Source organism: Diadema antillarum, unplaced genomic scaffold (genome assembly GCF_040938485.1).
Source record: "Diadema antillarum isolate AM-2024a unplaced genomic scaffold, OU_Dant_1.0 seq00000526_RagTag, whole genome shotgun sequence".
NCBI lineage: Eukaryota > Metazoa > Echinodermata > Echinoidea > Diadematoida > Diadematidae > Diadema > Diadema antillarum.
This window is the reverse complement of record NW_027271478.1, coordinates 878,849-900,359: the sequence shown is the minus strand read 5'-3', so window position 1 is coordinate 900,359 and position 21,511 is coordinate 878,849. Positions and strand designations below refer to the sequence as shown.

At 39.5% G+C, this 21,511-nt stretch overlaps 1 long non-coding RNA gene across 1 annotated transcript in view; it reads right to left on the bottom strand.

The window, feature by feature from the left end:
• LOC139734428 (uncharacterized) overlaps positions 1-21,511 on the bottom strand; it is a 40,141-nt gene that overhangs the window by 2,516 nt on the left and 16,114 nt on the right. Inside the window, exon 2 of the long non-coding RNA XR_011711159.1 lies at positions 16,461-16,585. This is a non-coding gene — a long non-coding RNA (uncharacterized lncRNA). The remainder of the gene's footprint in view (positions 1-16,460; positions 16,586-21,511) is intronic.

Sequence of the window (21,511 nt, the reverse complement as noted above, 5' to 3'; positions counted from 1 at the left end):
TTTAAGTGACCACCTGTCTATAGCGGCCACCTGCCGTATTCGACCTTTAAAAAAACTGTCTCCAGCTGCCACCTGTTTATTACGGTCACTCTTTTTGCCTCCTCCGGGATGGCTGCTATAGACGTGTTCTGCACATGGCGGCATTTGAAACCCCAGCAATTGGGAAATTGTGGATTTTTTTTTTTAAACTGAATCTTATTCACCAAGACCCTCTTGATATTTTTGAAGCCTTTGTTGGTAGGGCATTATTGATCATGAGTGTGATACTATTTTACGAGAGTATGCCATCATTTTGACGTTTGTGTTACCATCCAGGATTTATATTATTTCAACATTAGATCATTCATGAGTCAGGTAAACTCAGGAAGTCTACCTGATGTGTTTTCTTCGATGTTTTTTTTTTTTTAAATACTGAAGTTCATTCTTACCCTATTATACTAGACCAAAAGATTTTTTTTTCATCTTTCTCCTGTAAGGACCGTTTCCGCTTTAAAAACAATAACTACTACAGGGCCTAAATTTTGGGATGAGTTGGACAGAGAAATAATCCAATCTCAGTCTCTTAATTCTTTTAAGCACAAACTTAAACTTGTTTTTCTAAAGTCATACTTACAGCAATTCTTCAATCCCCCTCGACATTCTCTGTTCATACTTCGCATTACTGTCATTATCGATAACGTAACATGTGCCTCGCCCTTGATTTCTTATTAACTCCTGAACCTCCTTGGTGCATATTTTGTATTTCTGATATTGTACACTATATCTGAATTGTACCTCGCTCGGGTGATCACGCAACTCTCAAGAAGTCTTGTGCCGCGGACAATGTTTTCTTTGTATTCTTTTTCTTTTTTTTTATTCTTTGACGTGTAATTTCCCCAATTCACAAATTGTCATTCCTTCAATTGCATATAATAAGTAAGAATTAAGTCAAATCCGCATCTGGGAATCTACACCCTACGCAATGCTTCTATGTAGATTCCTCATATTTCACATGTTATATTGTCTTAAGAGATGTACTTGACAATTCATCCATGCTTTTGTATTGTTATGTTTATGCTTTATGTATTTGTTGAAATGTATAATATGGAACAATAAAACAAACAACTAAACAGAAAAACAAACCTGTGAACTCTTTTATGTACCTAGTCTCTTACCCATGAGCGTTATTTGTTGTTTTACAAGTCATTTAGGCCCTATTCAGATATACTTTTCGACTGGAAAGCGAAGACTAATTAAAAAGCTCCATTTTATCTGGAAAGTTAGCTTTTCGTTTGAATTCAGGTTTTTTTTTTTTGCAGTGAAAGCTACCTTACCTTGTGCAGCAGCTACGACAGTCACATGTAAGGATAGTGAACCATCGTCAGTCAGCCGCAGAGATCTCCAGCAAATGTCATAATTTGCATGATTCTGATATGACACAGTGACAGTGACAAACGCCAGGTGAGGTAATCTGCAGCTGATTTCGTACGTATTAATGCCATCTACAAACTAAAGAGAGAAGTGTCGCTTCAATATCATTTTCATTTTTCAGTACAGAGTGCACACTACATGAAGTTAGGCCTATGAAACTATAGGGCACTGTCAGTCCCTGGTAATTTTGGTTTCTTGATTTGATACATCTTCATGAAGCTACCGTGTATGTAACTCCAGGATGTAACTTGATATTACATGCATTGATAATTTTGAAGATGAGTGACTTTATTCGAGAATCTTTAGATATATGCATGAAACATTCACGTAATGATTCGATAGTACCAGAATGGGATAAGAGGTTAGGTGATGTGGGATAGCAATATACGGCAAGGTGATTTTTGTCTCGCCCGTAATCCCTGCAATGACGTTTTATAAACGTCACAGACGGGTCACGGCGCATGCGCGCCTTTGTTTTTTTTTTCTGTAACCAAGCGAGAGATTATCTCATGAATATGCATAACACAGCGTACCTGCAACTACACGCAGTCCTACGGAGTGCACAGAAAGGTGTGTGTGTGTGTGTGCATGCGTGTGTGTGTTTGTGTGTATACTTGTACGTGTGTGTAAGTGTACGTACTTGTGGTGTCACGTGTACACGTACTCTTGTGCAACTTATCTGTGTGCGTCATGGAGAAAGGGTGTTTAACTAACCATCGACATAAATTTAAGGTTAATTTATATATTATCTTTACATCGATTGATATCGTTCTTGTACACAAAAAATGTGACAGGCAGAAAGATTATTAGCACAAAAGATTAGCTCACTCACTAGGACAACATTCTGAATTGGAGAAAAGACGAAAAGGGTGTGGGGAGGGTAGATGTGCAACAATTTACACGAATTGATGTCTCAGCTTTCGTAACATTCCTTAGAATAAAGTATAAGAAAAAGATACCGACAACAGATATCACCCGTGTAAACGACCGATCTCCCACCAATGCAATGTGAATTCACAATTTTGGAACAACAAGCCATTCATCACTATGTAAATTGTATCAATCGTGTTTAGGTAAAGATGGTCTGATAAAGAGAATACTAAAAGAATAAGCACAGATTTCACAAAGACGTTTCTGGCAGGATATATTTTCATTTCATGTAATGGACCATCCATTTATACCTAAGTTGATATATTTGGGGATGGTGCAATAACATTTCTAAATATGTTATTTTTGGTCATCATGAATATCACCTTGGCGTTCTTGTATTTTTTTAAAGGAACATGATGATGTAGTTTGCTGTATTATCTTATTCGTCAATCGTGACTATTCTTTTTCTAATTGAACTTCTCATGCATTAGCGTATTCTTGTGTCAGTGTCAGAATGACTGTTACCCTCTACGATATAGCTAAATTTGGCTTATCAATAGTACCATGGCAGTTGTCAAAGAAACAATAAAAAAATGAAACAAAAATTCTTCATTTCCATATTTTTTTTCAATAATGTCAAACTGTTTGAATAGCATTTATTCTGAAACGGCGTCAAGTTTTTTTTTTTTTTTTTTTTTTTCCTGACATTAATGTTGTTGACATGTCCAGAGTCATAATCTCGGTACGGACAGTCAAGTTGACGCCTCGCTCGGCGCAGCAGAGCCTATAGCTCTTGATTTCGGGGATGTTAACTTTCAATTTTTCTGATCTCCATGATTTATGTTACTAGAATGATCCTGGGTCCTGTACTCAGCCCTGTAGGCCCCTATTTACACAATCATCGGTTCTTCACGATGTCATGTCGCCCACAAAAGTCAGCTCAGAGTTGCGCGCACGTGAGCGTAGGGAGCTACAATACTTTGCAGAGACGAATTATACACACGGACAAGCACACATACACACACATCATATTGTACGCAATACCAAAACTTTTTACAGGAGCTTAACGTCCTGCGTACCAGGTAATATACATGTACATTGTTCATGAATGACTCGCACATTTTGCGAAGAGAATGGTGCATTTGCTGCTACGCGTAGTGAATAATCATGAGATCACCTCTAGCATGGTTACGAAATCAGCCCCACCCCCTTAAAAAATGCAAAAACGATATATAGCGTCTTCAAGGAGACACATCGTAAAAGTGTCAAATCATAGGATGAAATCGATCAAAAGAATTACCCCCAAGGGACACCTCCCCCCCCCCCCCCCGTCAATACTGGTTAGCGACAAGGTTAGAGATTAGGGTTATAGCATTAAGTTTAGGGTTGGGTTAGGATTAGGTTCAAGATAAGGATTAGGGTTAGGGTCAGGGGAAGGATCTAAGGTAATTGTGCAGGGGTAATTGTCCGAGAAGCAAAGATACAAATATAAATCAAATGTATAGTAAAATTAGAAAAGAATTAGAAAAACTAAAAGGAAAACCAATGAAAGACAGGGAGAGGACAGGAGAGAAAAGATAGATGATATATTATGATGGAAGAAAACAAGGAATAACGTACCAAGATAGGAAAAATGGGCAAGATAAACCGAAAATTGATAAGAGACACAAAGATATATATAAAGGATTCAGATTAAAAGTAGCACATGTCTGTGTACACGCTCTGTTTATCTCGATGACTTTGCTATACAAAGTGAAAACAAAGATAAAATCTTAGTGTGATGGAGGAGTATTTTTTCAGGTACTTTGATTCTGCTTATAAAAGGGTATTATTGACGACTTTACCAATTCTAGAAGAAATTCTTCACTTCGCCAACAAGCCAAATCGAACTGAAATCAGAATCATAATCGAATAAGAAATTTGAAGAAATGATGGTAGAGATGAACAGGGAAGTAGACAATCTGATATTAGACCAAGTGGCACTAAACCAACATGCTGTGACAATTAAAATATGACTGACGTGAAGGTGATATTGGATTATTACATGATATAAGAAATGTTAAAGGTATAACAATAATTAATATGAACAAATAAAGTTGATGAATGACAAGTCCGTTTTTTTTTTCTACTGACACATCACACATATTTTTCGTCCCCGCTCCCGTGAATCTAGTAATATGGGTGAGGTGTAAGACCAAGAGATATTGCATATGGATATCACATGCATAAACGACTCCATACCTGTGGGCGTGTAGGATTGAAAATAATCCCTCTTTTTTAGGTCATGCAAGTGCAGAAAAAAAAAAAACTTGTATATTTTTATTACACTGATAGGCTAAACATTTCAAAGCCTTTACAATTACGGGACAATGGTTTATTCTTGATGAGGTCTTTCGGTTGCAGAATAAAGAATGACCAGAATGCCATCATTCAAAGAAATATATTATCATTCTTTCGTGATGTATAGATGTTTAAGTGAGTGGCTGCGAGAGGACCCTGTACATTGCCTTATTTTTCTTTAGTCCGTAAGAATTTTTATTGATAATTAAAAGGGGCAGACTTATCAAGAAAACGAAGTCTTCATTAATTCACAAAAATTCCATACAGAATAATTAATATTCATACCGTGAAAAGGCCCTCCTTACTGTCTCCAACAAGACTTCGAATCCTATTCGGCCTTCTATTATACAAGAAAATCCTAGTTTAGGGGGAGGGGGAGGGGGAGGGCTCATGAACAATAATAATCCGTTATGTGTACCTGACCAAGAATTGAACGATGCTCATCTTTAAAAATGATAATATAGGTTTTCCCGGCCAATTTCGCACTTTTGTCAGTCCATTTGATAAAAGGTTCATTCAATTTAGCGAAAATCCTCGTCACTGCACATTCTGTCATTCAAAATTGCAAGTTGGTCGTTCAATTTAGCATTTCGATCAATGAAATTTGCACATGTGCCATTCGAATTCGTAAAACGAGCATTCAAATTGGCACGTGCTCTTCAGTCATTCAAATTCGCCAACACTGGCCGAAAGGGGTATTTCAGTCATTCAATTTCGCGTATGGGCAGTCAAATTCCTAACATGTTCATTCAAATTAACGTCATGTTATTTCTTTTTTGAAAAGATGATAACATTTAAACGCGTATTTCTATGTGACTTTTTGTTTCATCCACGCACTGTTAAGCAGTAAAAGTATCATATTTTTTTACCATACATAACTCTGGTTCTGTAGCGCCCCTTTTCTTTCATACATGTCATTTTAGGCCTACATGTACCAGTACTACAGATTAACTTCATCTTCTTACAGTCATGACAGCACAAATACAGACGTATTTCTTAAGAAGACAGAAAAAGAATTATAGAAACATTTGATGATCATAACCTTGACTTCCTAGAACTGGCCGACACACTCGGAATAAAGCACTCAACGGCCAGATATGTTGTGGCCACATGATGCACTAAATCTTCGGACTGGAAGAATCACTAAGCACATTGAAGAAAAAAAAACTGTTGCCAAAATCTTTCAAATGAGTACGAAAATATGAAATGTAATGACGCTTGCAAAACAGTAACTGTGTTGACAAAAATAAAGAATAAAGAAAGAACCAAAGCATAAACATGCGTGCTAAATTGACTGCAAAAGATGTTAAATTGGATGCCCAAAAATGAATTTGAATGAACGAGTGCGGCATGTCCGTGATCACGTGACTATATCATTCTAAATTGAATGAACGAATAACGAAATGGTGCTAGTTTTACGAATTTCAATTGAAAAAGTGTTAATTAGAATGACGCTAAAGGTAATTTGAATGCTCCAAAATGAATTTGAATGAAGAGATCATAAAATTGAACTACCGAACATGTCATCTACGCTAAATTTTGCTAAATTGAATGAAGCAATTAGGAATTGGACTGACACAAGTGCGAAATTGGCCGGGAAAACCTATAATAATCATAATAACCATGAATCTGGTTTATTTTTCTTTGGTCATTGCAATAATTGATGATTCTGTAGAGTTCTTCCAATAAATAAAGTGACCGCTGTCTATTTACTTTTACTTACACTTTATGTACAGTTTATTAATCTCTTTATTATGACAATATGTTGATTAAACCATAATTCACGTTTCTTTTCTTCCACTTTTGTTCTTTCATCCCTCTGCAGAATGAAGTTAAGATTTGTTAGCCTACTCCTGCTCTTTGTAGCAGTGGCCGAATGCGGGCCATCTTGTATGAACGACGACTCGTACTCTACAATTGTGAAGCTCATCGAAGGTCATGCCGTCAATCCCTCGTTTGAGGCGAGTCCCCAACCGGGGTGTACCCAAAGTGGGGTGCGTATATTTGTCGTTTGGGAGTTGGGAGTCGAAGTACTTGTACCAGGGAGGTGGAAGAAACGGCCCTGCTTGTCCATTGCAAATAAACTTTCTGCTCAGGCGTGACAAACCTGGAGGCCAAGCCAGGGTTTGATGACTCCAGCAGCTGTCGTATTACGTAAGAGCATGATAAGGATATCTGCCTGTGGCAGACCATTCAAAGTGAACTCAATTTTCTCTATCCTTTTTAAAGTTTTCAATTTTATATTCTATTGAGAAATTCTATGGTCATCCATTTTACATTTCGAACGAAAAAAATTGACCCGTAAATAACGAAAATACAGGAATAAGAAGGAGAGCATTGCCAGTTTGCCGGTGCTATTTGGCAGTGAGTTACAACGGGGAGGTGAGACTACTCCCTGGTTACAATCAGCCTGCTGACTGGATCGTTGAGAAAGCAGCTGTCGTATTACGTAAGAGCATGATAAGGATATCTGCCTGTGGCAGACCATTCAAAGTGAACTCAATTTTCTCTATCCTTTGTAAAGTTTTCAATTTTATATTCTATTGAGAAATTCTATGGTCATCCATTTTACATTTCGAACGAAAAAAATTGACCCGTAAATAACGAAAATACAGGAATAAGAAGGAGAGCATTGCCAGTTTGCCGGTGCTGACAATGTGCTATTTGGCAGTGAGTTACAACGGGGAGGTGAGACTACCTCCCTGGTTACAATCAGCCTGCTGACTGGATCATTGAGAAAGAGAGAGAGAGGGAGAGAGAGAGAGAGGGAGAGCGAGGGGGAGAGAGGGAGGGAGAGGGGGGAGAGATGGGGGAGGGAGAAGGGGAGAGCAAAATGGAATGACAATAGTTCCGGTCACTACAGTACAGGCATGGAGCTACCAGGGTAGCTCCATGGTACAGGCATGCTCTGTCTGCATACGCTGAATGTCTACACTCACACACACACACGTACACACACACACGCACCATGGAGCTACATGGCCCATGCCAAAACCAAAACAATCTCCTCCTCTCGCGGTGCCCCCCCCCCCCCCTCCTGTGGCGCTGTGGCGATGACTGATGCTTAGATTAGGCCAGGGTCAAGAAACAGGTGTTTTATATCTTTGACTTTAAGTCATTGATTGCCAAGATATGCACTGGCATTATTTACTGGGGTGTAGCCTCTTCAAACGAGAGATTTGCGTCATGGTTCATTCAACGTCCCCTGCGCCCGAAGAACCGTTGCGGAGAAATCGGCCATAACCCGATATAACCGATACAAAGGAAGATTCAGTCTACAAGGTGACCCACCAAAACTCTTCGTCGACGGAGAAAGAGTGCTGAAAAAGTCGGAAATCCAAGATATTGTCATGGAGGAGTACTTCAAGGCAAAGGGATCAGGAGCAAGGCGGATCTATCATAGACTAAAGAACAAGGTTTCAGGTATTTCTGAAGCAGCAGTTCAGAAGATACTATCAGAGTGTACAACTCATCGCCGCATGAACGTCAGATTCACCAACAAGGCACCGTATGTACCCGTTACAGCGAAACGTGTGATGGAAAGGGTCCAGATTGACCTCCTTAAAATGAGAATTACAGCTAAGTTCAATAAGAGGTACTACAGATACGTACTGACAGCAATTGACGTCTTCAGCCGCTATGTGTGGTTGAGGCCTCTTGAAACAAAGTCAAGCAGCAGTGTGGCGCGGCTTTTGTCGAAGATCTTTGACGTATTTGGTTATCCAACGTACATACAACACGACCAGGGTTCAGAGTTTAAAGGGAAGGTCAAGGATATGTTGAAACTCTGGGGAATAAGGAACATAACGAGTGCCCCGTATCATCCTGAATCTCAAGGCAAGGTTGAGCGGTCTCACCGAACTCTACGGTCTAAAATACTATTCGATCTCATTTCCAAGAAACATGGTGTCAACTGGGCGCGTCAACTCCCCAACTATGCAAGAGTTCTAAATGACGAACCTAAAGAAGTCTTGGGTTGGAACACCCCATTTAATGTTTTCTTCGGCCGACACTCAGATCATTCACGCAGTAAAAATACAAGGGGAACAGTAGATGACATGGAAGAATGGCGCAGGAATGTCAACGTCACCAGAGAGCACGCTCATGTCTCCACAAAACGCGCAAACAAAAGACTGAGATTACGCCAGCAAAGGAGTCTTAAGATTCCTGTCTACCATGTCGGGGACAAGGTTCTCGTTCGACTGGCAAATAAGAGGTCAAGAGTGACGAACAGAATGACGATCTTACCAGGCAGGATAACAGACAGAAAATTACAGAAGTACAAATATAAAGTTACCTTCACACATCCGCGCACGAATGCGAAAGCAGAACAATGGTTTCGTTTGGTGGATATCACTGCTGACACGTTGTCTAATCAACACAGGCGCGAACGAGTTACCGTTCCAAGCAGCCAACATCTCAAGAAATACTATATAACTCTAACTCAGACAACGAGAATTGAACGGTTATGCCAGGACTCCGGACTCTCTGTTCGTTTGAATCCGACAGGAGACGGCAATTGCCAGTTTAGTGCAATATCCGATCAGTTAACAACACTAGGAATCTTTAGATCCCATATTACTCTCAGACGAGAAGTAGTGCGATACCTGGAAACCCACCCACGCATTGGGAACGGAAGAGACTGGTCGGCATATCTTACGGAAATGCGTAGGGATTACCTTTCTCGTATGTGGGAGGACGGAAGTTATGGAGACCATCTCACATTACAAGCAATTTCAGATATCTTTAACATCCAGATATTGATCATAAGTTCACTGAATGGCGGAACAACGCTGATCTCACCGGAAATGCACAATAGTAACATTTTCACTTTCGATTTGCCATTCATTGTGCTAGGACACTTGTCAGAGGGCAACGGCGAGCACTACCTGTCACTTACAAGTAATCGAGAGCAAGTGCTTGGAATGATTCGAAACAGTGTTCAAATCGTTTTTGAAGGAGACTTGATTGATGATAATTTGGGCAGGGACGAAAGAGTGAATAGTGATAGCATTGACGAAGGACTTCACGAGAATGGCTCAGATGAGGAAGTAAACGACGATGGCTCAAACTACGGGGTGCACAATGATGGTTCAGTCGACAACGAAGTGGAAAAGGATGGTCTAGAGGAAGGACTTGAGGAGAATGAGTCAGACGAGGAAGCAAGCGACGATGGCTCAAACTACGGGGTGCACGATGATGGTTCAGTCGACATCGAAGTGGAAAATGATGGTCTAGAGGAAGGACTTGAGGAGAATGAGTCAGACGAGGAAGCAAGCGACGATGGCTCAAACTACGGGGTGCACGATGATGGTTCAGTCGACAACGAAGTGGAAGAGGATGGTCTAGAGGAAGGACTTCACGAGAATGGCTCAGACGAGGAAGCAAGCGACGTTGGCTCAAACTACGGGGTGCATAATGATGGTTCCGTCGACGACGAAGTGGAGGATGATGGTCTAGAGGAAGGAGGGGTTAATGATGGACTGAACGGAGGAGATAGTGGCAGCGGTTTGGACGAACGAGTGAACAAGGACGGATTGGTATCTGATAAAGAAAAGGAAAGTAGCATATGTTTATTTGACAAACTTCCAAACGAAATTCTCACCAGGATCCTCACATTTGCTATGAGCCATGATATTCCGAGCAGGCAGTTTCTGCCATGTGTGAGTAGAAGATTCAATGCTGCAGTAGACATAGCCATGCGTTCATCTCTCAGGGAATTACAGATCTTTATAAACCCTAGTGTTCAGCAAGCTGTTGGGTTGGCATCGCTGGGAAGCGATCGTGTCAGTGTAAACAAACTGGTAAGGAACTCTGGTAAGCACAGTGGGCTTGGAATTGCTATTCGATCACTTATTAGTGTTTCCGGATGGTACTTTGCTTGGTTACTGCTATCAAGAAAGGTCACGAATGAACCAGGCTGGTATACTATCCAACGTGTCTTTTGGAAGAAATCTGGGAAAAAATAAGAGAAATTGGAAGACACACGTACCAATCTTGACACCACATCTTTGTCTTAATTGCTAGGGAGTATTGTATTGAGTCGAGCTGAGTGGGCATGATAATCATACAATCATCTTTATAACAGTTTAAGGGTGTTTGATGCAGGCAATGCTGCACCGTATTCATCTGTAGGTTGATGCATACATCTCTAGATAACTCGCAAATAGAGGCAATCGTTGATTACCAGCAAATTGTTCAAACAGATCATAGTTTGTTTGTTTTTTTTAAATCTCAGAATCCCGCCATCGTCTAACACATGAATAATGATACATAAAGACAAAATGGGCGCACATTTGCCCGATTTTGGAGATTGTTTTTTTTTTAATCAATGAGGGCATTTATAAGATAGAGCATTGCAACAAGAATATGTATAGTAAAGCATTTGGCATAAATGTTACGGCTTTTTATGATCGCAGACTATAACTCCAATAAGTGTAAAGAAAATCTTTTGAGATGTGTAGTCTTATAAATCATCATTCAGCTGGCATTTTCTCTGTCAATATTTCGTTCATAAGTTTTATTGTTTGGTTTATTTGTTTTAAGCGAGTATCTATATAAGGCTATCTTCACTCTGGAATTGGCGTTATAAGAGTGCTACATCCATAGAACGGGATCTTCAAGTTTTACAAAGTGAATCGTAAGACTTAGAGTAACTGTTGTACTTTGCCTTGGTGAGTAGTCTTAATTGGTAAGACGTGCACAGGAAATCCTCAGGAAATGTATGGTTATACAAATCATCAGCTGCCATGTTTCACCTCCTTGGACATTATAGTTGTGCAAGGTCTTTCTTTATGTTTCGCATAAGTTCCTACTTCATGCTCACAGCAAAAGAGTGGTTTCTTTTTTACTTTTTATAATGACTCAGTACCTGTGAACATACTTTGAAAACAAATCTGTTTCATTATCAGACTGAGAACATGAAAAATGCAAGGAAGATGACTTAAAAGGTATAATAGTTTATGCCACATTCCTCCATGTTATGCATACGTATCGTGCAAGGATGTCTTCTTCGTTACGCATAAGTTACTATTTGAAGCAAGTATTTATCTAGACGGTATATGCGTTTTGGCATCATATTACATGGAATCTTCATGACTGTTCTTTACTGCACGATTAAAATGGGTATGTTTGTTGGCAGCCTGAGGTCATCTTCGGAATCTCATTCTCTTATGCTCACATGTTCCGCGTGAACGATTCCCATACCCTTTCTCTTCAGAAAATAGAATTATCAGTTTACGTGAAGGTGTGCAAAGGAGATCCTTTGAAATAATTATCATGGGTACATGCAGTATATAAATCCTTCATTGGTTGTCATATTTCCTCCTTGTTATACATTTAAGACTATAGTGTGCAAGTTCTTTCTTTTTGTGTTGCATAAATTGTTACCGCATGCTATAAGCACGTGATTCCTCTTTATTTTGTTTATGATGGCTCTGTACGAGTAGCTATCTTGCGAAATGCTCTCTATATCTATTATCAGTCTTCAGCCTTATAGTAAGTACAAAAACGGAATAGCTGAAAAATGTAACATATATCAATGCATCATTCATGTTCAGTTGCCCCGCGAGAGTTTTCGTTATGCCTAGTTGCTATTTGAAGCAAGATAGTGTTTTGGGATCATCCCAAGATACACCCACGAGCCAACCGGCCCATTTGCTCAACATTGAGAAAGGTTATTTAGTCTTTATTCTTTTAAATTCAATTCAAATTCAAGATCATCCGCAATTACTTTATCGATGAGGCGTGCAAAGCAGATCCTTCCAAATGTGGGATGATATGGGTCACAATTCAGTTGACATGTGTCTTCCTTGTTGTGCAAGGTCTTTTCCTTTGTTTCAATGATGTCTTACTCTTCATGCTTGTACAAAAGTTTTCCTTTTGACTTGTTTATAATGGAACATTACGTGTAAATAAGTTTGTTTTGAAATGTTTCCTTCGTTAGTTTGTAGAAATGTTTCTTTTTGTTCGTAATCAGATTTACACCATGAGAATACAATCATGTACAAGGGAGATTCGTTAAAAGGGTATGTGCATCTCATACAGCATTCCTCCGTGTTGCCCATAAGTGGTGCAAGAATTTCTTTTTATGCATAGGTTGCTGCTTGAAGGAAATGTTTCGCGATCGGTACGGTTTATGATGTGTTCATCAGTAGCGTATCACGTGACGTGGCATGGAATCTTCAAGGAGGTTTTACACACCGAGCTTTATAAATATGTCCTACAACGTTGTATGTGTTTTCAGAAGTTGGCACCCCGAAGTCATTTCAAAATATGTATTACAATAATCAGCAAAGGTTTTCTGTTTTTTTATGCATTGGTCATTGTACAGTTGAATCGAGTATACAGTATACAGTATAAGATAATTCATATCAGTAAAACCGTTTTTTTTTTTTTAGTTTGCGTACTCTATCCATGCTAAGTAGAAATGAGACCCAGCGAAATATAGATAATCTATGCATTGTATTGTTCCTCTTTGCCTTAAACTTGCTGTTCAAGAATTTCGGCTCTTTATCTGTGTTGTGTTAAATGGAGGCTCATGGTTAAGAATTGAAATGATTGTTGTTTTAGAAGAGGAAATCAAGATGGTACATATTGGGCTGCTATCTTGATGTTGGCCAAAACTTGATTATCAAACCTAAGTTTTACCTGTAAGCGCGATTTTGAAAAATCATACAACACGACATGTTGTTGATATGTACGTCCATACAGTACATGGTTGTGTTCTCTTTCTCACCATAAAGGTTGCTTTTGAAAGTGTCAAGTACAGTTGTATATTTTATGTCAAAAGCATGTAGGTATTTTTGTTTTGTTTTTTGTTTGTTTGTTTTTTGGGCCAGTGATACGAGAAAGTGTTTCTTACAAAGTTTTGGGTTTTACTCGAATAAATTTGTTGATAGAAAATGCTCTGGATTTCTATCTTATTACAATTATTGTGTGAATATGGGATAGATATCCCCCTTCACCTCCCTCCCTCCCCCCCCCCCCCCCGTGAAAAAGAGAAAACACGTAGAGATTTACAGTGGAAAACAATTAACAATTAAATGATGTGACTATTGTCAAAGTACATGACATTGGTCAAGAGGTAATTAGAGACTTTGTGCTCAAATGATACATGTAATCGAATTAATAGAAATAATTACCATTATCAAGGATTGACTAATCACATAACATCGGAATACATGTATTGTAACACAATGGAATAATCACATGATATAATAATTCGCTTTTGTTGCCATTTACACATAATTATGCTGATCTAATGTTTGAAGACTGCTTTACAACGTGTTCGTTCTGCAGCGATTAACGGTTCGCGAAGTAACACAATCGTTCAATAATCCGTATAGGTGCTTTGGTATGGGTAGGTTCTAAACTTTTTTTTTCGCCATGCGTGAGCACACGTACCTGTGTTCTTGAATAGAAATATGCGTGTTGCTACGTTTGCACTGGTTTGTCGTGTTTATTTGTGTGTAAGTGTGTGTGTGTGTGTGTGTGTGAGTGTGTGTGTGTGTGTGTGTGTGTGTGTGTGTGTGTGTGTGTGTGCGTGTGTGCGTGTGTGTTTCTTTAGCGATGTTTGTAATGACGCATTTGTGTATTAGAGCCTGTACTGTATGTATGTATGTAATTATAGTCTATTGTGTGCATGTAGGACATCGCGTATGCCAACTTTAAGTTCAATTTCAGGTATACATGTATTTCCATTTTTCGACAAGAAAAAAGCACAATAAACCAAAATTTCTTTCGTGGAAAAAAGTGTAAATTAGACAATTGAACAGGGCAAACAACAATAATTTAAATCTTACACCCTTGTAAAAAAAAAATGCAATGAGTACTGAAGTAATCAAAGTATATAAATTGCTCAAAAAATGAAGAGACTCACTTAAAAAGACAATGCTATAAAGAATGCTTGTCCCTCGTGGAAATGAGATCAATGAATGTGCACCATAATGAAAAAGTGGTTGAAACAAGAGCTAGGCTGGTACTTTGAAGACATTGATGACTGTAGTTAGAAGTTTAATAGCAGATCCCGGGATTCTGGGCAAGGGGCCATGTTTGTGTGCGTGTGTGTGTGTGGGGGGGGGGGGGGGCACGAGGAGATGAGTCAAAACTTAATGGAAAATAGGGCCTACTTAAGTCCATCTTAATTCACAAGTCATGTGAATTGTGTGAATCCATGGATCTGCCATTAAACTTGAAACTATTGTCATCAGTATTTTGGATGCTATTCGTTATTCCGAAGGTTCGCTATTCCGAAGGTTCGTTATTCCGAATGGTCGTTAATCCGAAACACGCAAATTCCCTATACCTATACAGGATCGTAAATCCGAAAATGAAATAGGGTTCGTTAATCCGAAAATTTGTGTCGTTATTCCGAAAGTTCGTTATTCCGAAGGTTCGTTATTCCGAAGATCGGTTAATCTGAAATGAAATTCTTAACAATGAACCTTCGGAATAACAAGCTGTGACCAATGTTTTCATAGCACCAACCTATAGCTCTATTGTATTTGGTATATAGAAAAGAAGAAGAATATTCATATTACAAGTGTACCATAGTTCTGGGACTTTGAGCCCCCCCCCCCCCTCTTTTTTTTTTCGGGTATGAGGGGGGGGGGGGGGTGGCTAATTCAAACAAATTGAGATCTCATCGCCATGATGGTGCTACCTGCCAATTTTGGAGTAAATCTGTCAAGGATTTCATTACGATAATGTAAATAGTGGATGTTCGTACGCAGTTTTGATATAGCGTTTATATGTACCATCTTTATACACAGTATCGCTCAAGTAAATGATTTGCACATTTCCCGGCGACGTTTTGCACATTTCCCGGCAAAACTGAACGTTTGCACATTTCCCGGCGTCACGTTTGCACATTTCCCGTTGATGAAATTTGCACATCTCCCGGCGAGACGTTTGCACATTTCCCGGCGATTGCACATTTCCCGGCAAGACGTTTGCACATTTCCGGCGTTTGCACATTTCCCGGCGAGACGTTTGCACATTTCCTGGCGTTTGCACATTTCCCGGCGTTTGCACATTTCCCGGCTCCACAGGGTCCCGTTGTATTTTTTTTTTTCGGGGGGGGGGGGGGGGACATACGATACACTGTTGGCTCTTTCGGAGCTCATCGGCAAGCACGTCATGGAACATGGTATGTACCACAGTCGAGCCAGCTGTCATCGCGGTTGTATGTGCTGCGGCGGGAGACTGTTCCCGCCGTTTACACGGAGGTGGAGACGGCAGACTCAGTTTCCTAGCAACACAACAGCTGCATATGAGTTGCTGTACATCTCAAACTTGAGAGGTCTTGTGTGGCTTTTAACCAATCAGGTCTCACAGACCGCATATCTGTTGTTTTGACGGTGTATCTGTCAATTGTAAATTTTAGTATTCATTGCTCTAGCACTTCATAAGGGTTGATCAAAAATTCATCATTCACTTGAACTATACTGTTGTCCGTTTCGGTTTTGTGGAGGTTACTGAATTCTAAAAACACCAAATACCCCTCCATATCCATTTCCAATTTTCAGACAAAAATCATATCTAGCGAAATAATAACCATGCACGTTGTAGCTCCGTGGTGTATAACTATACAAATTTTATAGAAGAAACAGGTAATGCTCGTCACACTCAAAAGCACTACTGGTGTTTAGGGTTTTTGAAGGAGATAAGGCCAAAAGACTACGTCATCGGGGCAGAAAGACAGTACTAGAAATTACAGGAAAAGCAACAACAACTGATTTATGATTGGACATCTGCACACGAGCTATTCAACAAAATACACAACAATCCCTTCTGGTATATGGAATTTCTAATATGATTGATGTCCAAGACGTTCTTACCAGGTTGCTTGTCGGTTTCGTGGTTTTTATCGTCTGCGTCAGGCCTCCTCGTGTTTACAGGCGCCACTTCGCCATCGCGCTCCTTGTTATCGCGGTCGTCCGGTCTATCCGCCATCTTGTCGTGCCTAATCAAGAGCAACGAGGGAGAAGTGAGGAGGGAAGAGGAACGTAAATTTACCGGCTTTAATGTAAACATTCGCGCTAGCTCTGGACGCTTTTACAATTAAAGGCTGTGTCAAGCATTTCGTTCATACATCCACCACACACACGGATGCTACACAGCAACGATCTGCGTTAGATCAGCACAGCAGGTCAGACTGAGAGTAGAGAAGTGACTGATTAGCTGTTGGTACTTAACATGTTCTACCTACACAATCATCTTGTCTTTATATTCTGCGGTAGATATTTAGGGTCTTGGTACTCGATCCATATATAGATGAACAATGGGTTGATACATACGACGGGATACAGAATAAATGCGAGGGAGAACAAATAATTATCTGCCAAAAAGTCTTGAGGAAGGTAGAATTATTTTCGCGCAGTCCATGAGAAAGGGTGAGGGAAATCTAATGTAGGCCTAAAATTATGCAAGCAAGCTCCACACGTATTACATAACCAGTTGAGAAGCCATATTAAAGAATGCACCTTAACTCTTCTTCTCTAAAAAAAGAATAGAACCAAACCAAACCAAACAAAACAGCAATGCTTGATCGCAGAAAAAAGACCAATAGTTGTTGACATCCGCGACGTTCGTTACAGAGATTATAAACATGAACACATTTAGTTGATATATACACGTATGTCATGGCTACATTATACTGATGCCCGTGAATAATAGACACCAATGACCTCCACTTTCCAAATATTTTGAGCGCAAACGTGAAGAGACACTACACATGAACTCGAAACAACTGTAACAATCTCCTACTGAAGATGTCAACTGAACGCCACAGACAAAACACTTTCTCGGAGTACGACTCGGAATTCACACAAGCTCGAGAAGTCGTACAAGCTTCCCCGGAGATTTGTTCACTTCCAGTCACCAGTGTGGAAAAGGAAACCTGCATACACTACCACTTAATTCGTGTATACAAAGCAACTGTCAGCATTCATTTGCTTATGATATAACAGCTGGAAGTTTGTAATACCAGACCGACTCGACTTACTCTTCATACCCGCACTCAACACTTTGTAGATGCAAATGTAACCGGAGCTCAGCTACTAATTAGTAATCAGTTTCACTGATGAATTGGGAAGTCATATAGATATAGCTAAGCGAACGTAAAAGTCGAAATGATAGCACACGTATCTAGGCTACTTACCAGTCACAAACTACTCAACAGGGCCATAGAGGAGATGGGATGAGAAAAAGAAGTTGTGGATCGAACTGATCGACAGACAATTAACTCGTGCACCTATCCGTTTGCCTCATCAATCAGAGGAGAGAGAAAGATAATCTGGCTTTGATGCAGATGCAGAGGTACAAATGCCCATCCAGTGTATTAATTGCTCGACTGCCCATGCGGTGTTAACGGCAAGAGTGCAACTAACATATGGCTGGGTATCTGTCTCTATATCATTTGACCTTACACCCGGTTAAGAGCGAACTATCCGATTATGCATGGGCGCCGTGCTTTAGAATATCAGGAGAGTACTCGAATTGGCAAAGATACGGGTTGTATCACAGAAACGAGTAAGACCCTTTTTTTTGGGGGGGGGGGAGTGAACACCCGAACGCCGTCGCTGATACTGGTGATAGATAAAAAAGGGAGAGCGGGTGTGTGTGTGTGTGTGTGTGTGTGTGTGTGTGTGTGTGCGTGTGCTTGTGAGTGTGAGTGTGTGTGAAAGAGAGGGAGAGAGGGAGAAGAAGACATATCAATTATAATCAAATTTTGTGTACTAGGCGTGATTAACTATTAGAACTATTCTGTATATACCGATTAGATTATTTCGCCGGATATAGATTTCTCTATAAACCCGTCTCCTAATCTTCATCCTTGGTCTTGATGTCATAATTTGCCTCGCAGTTAGGGAAAACCATTATATTCCTTTCCAAAATGTGGGTACCAGTTCTTTTCGTGTTATTTAGGAGTGTTTTTAGGAGAGCAAAACAACTCCTGACTGTTTTTGCTATTTTTGGGGGGTGGGGGGTGGGGAGGGGGTGAGCTCATTAACGTTACAGCAGGGGGCACCACCCATCTATTGTTTGTAAAATGATTGAGATCGTGAATAATTCTTACAGGTAGAAGCCATCAAGGGCGAGGCTCTGTCTAGCGGCGGGTGAGGGTTAAAGGGTTAAACAGGGTTAAAGGTCACGTTAAGGTCATGGGATCACCCTCAGAATGACAATTCCTGAAGCAAACACACTACATCATCATATTCGTGGCATGCAAGCAGTATGAATTTACATAAACAATGTAGAAGACGATTGACGTGTAGTGAAATGAGCTGGTAGGGCCTAAACGTGGGGTTAGGAATGAAATAGAAGAGTAAAGTAACGCACGATAAACAAACTAGAACCAACAGTGTTGAAGAAATTAAGTTTGAGCTCTCTACATTTCCCTTTAATCAAGCTTCCGGCCTATTATGGCCGGCATCAGGATCTACCAAAAGAACACACTACAATAATAATTGTCAAGATGGCATAACATACAATGGAAATATGATAAGTGCAATATTATATGATTTAATCATAACATAATTCTTCTGAAATATTACCTTAGCATAATTAAGTCAATCAAATACTTCAAAATTCAATATGATGATTGCAGTCATTACTCTGGATTCAGCTTTAGGGTGACATTGTGTGGATAAACAATGTCAGCAGTAAAGTATGTGCAATTGAATGTGATTTATTATAGTTGATAACCAATAAGGAGTCACTCCTTAATAAGACTTACGGACTAGAAGTTTTGGGGATGGTATACGTACCATTCATATATATACTATCTGTATTTCTGTTACAAAAGAAAGCAGTGCGTGTAATCTGCTTCAAAGGACCTGAAGAGTATGTTGGTCCTTGATTTCATAACTTACAAATCCTACATGTTTATAGATTATACTAATTTGAAATTGGATCTGTAATGTTTGACCTAATCAGTCATAATTTGCAGCACGATGTGTCTGATTATTATTCAAAAGTTGAGTGCATGGCATGGTTATGATACAAGACTCTCAATCGCGTTTCATTAGGAACATATCTCTTCTTATCGAATAATATTTAAAGGTAGGGGATACCTTTTACAGACCTCCCAAAATGCAGCAAAACATTAAATATGAACCTCAGGGGACTTGTTTAGGCCACTGCTGAGAAATTTGGAAGTCAACAGTTATCTACAATTTGAACAATGCACAAAACTCAACTACTCAGTAGTTCTGTGTGTCAGCCACACTTAAGCCTTTTTGTTGCAGTCTTCTGTATTTTTTTATCTATAAACACAAATCTAAAAGTATAAGAGCTGATGTAATAACGTCCTTTGACCAAGACACTCTCAAGTAGCCCTTTACTCTTTTGTACTCCCAACTGGAGGTTTCTATATTTTCAAGTCACTGGTGTTTGTGTAAATCTCAAAAATGCTCACAGGGAACAGTGCTTCCAGTGAGGACGAGTGTCAACGAACAGTCTGGATTAAAGGCTATTATTGATAAGCTGACAACACTATACCCGCAAAAAGCAGAAAGCTCAAGAAGAGAAAAAGAAAAGGTAGATACATGTACATGTAGTTTTATGAAAGGAAAGATTCGAGATTCGAGAATCGAGATCATGCATACGCACAACAAAGAAGATTTTAATAAGAGGCAATTCCAATTCTCACTAAAGGTATAGATGACGCTTAGAATGAAAGAAATAGTAGTGTTACCCACGTCACCGAACAGCGATTATGACATCATAATCAACGGAGTCATGGCTGCCATGAAATGTGATATTCCCCTTGATCAAACCTTACTGGTACCGTACGCTTAAAAAGCACCCTGAAACAAAGATGTCATTGGTGAGCTAGCAGTCACACGTGTGTGTGGTGTACCAGCGGCACTGGATATGGGTTCGTTATAATATTATGACCAATGGAATCGCTGTGTATAACTCCGTCTTCATTTCTGTGGCAATGCAGTATTAACATAACTGTGATTGCACATCTATATGATTATGATTACATCATAATATGATCAAGATGATAATAATGTTGACAATATTTTTAACTATACCATTACTAGTACGTACGTCTATTTCTACTTCTTGCACTACGACTTCTACTTCTACTCAGTGGCGTATCTAGGGGAAACGGAGCCCGGGGCAAGCGTAAAAATTGCGCCCCTAATTTCTGGAAAAGTGTTCAACCCCAACCCCATCCCGGTAGGGACTTTAACAAAATCTACATGATATGCTTTTTTCAAGCACTTAAAAGCGGTCTGAATTTTGATAAATCTTGGCGAGCGAGCGCAGCGAGCGAGCTGAAAATTTTTGTATTTCAGCTTACAAAACATGGAATTCTTGCCATTTTTTGCTTATCAAATCTTACAATTCTAATCAAGATATAGTGACGGCCTTATAGATAAGGATTTATATCAACAAACTGAGGACTTTAAAAATACTCTAAATTAGTGCGCGCGAGTGAGCCGAAATTTGTATATTTCTGCGGCATCATCACGTTTTGTTCTTATCTCTCTTTTTTATATATATATAAAAAAATTTGGCGAGCGAGCGCAGCGAGCGAGCCGAAAATTTTTGTATTTCAGCTTACAAAACATGGAATTCTTGTCATTTTTTGCTTATTAAATCTTACAATTCTTATCAAGATATAGTGACGGCCTTATAGATAACGATTTATATCAACAAACTGAGGACTAAAAAAAAATACTCTAAATTAGTGCGCGCGAGTGAGCCGAAATTTGTATATTTCTGCGTCATCATCACGTTTTGTTCTTATCTCTCTTTTTTAATATATAATAAAATATATAGATTTTGGAGAGCGAGCGCAGCGAGCCGAAAATTTTTGTATTTCAGCTTACAAAACATGGAATTTTTGTCATTTTTTGCTTATTAAATCTTA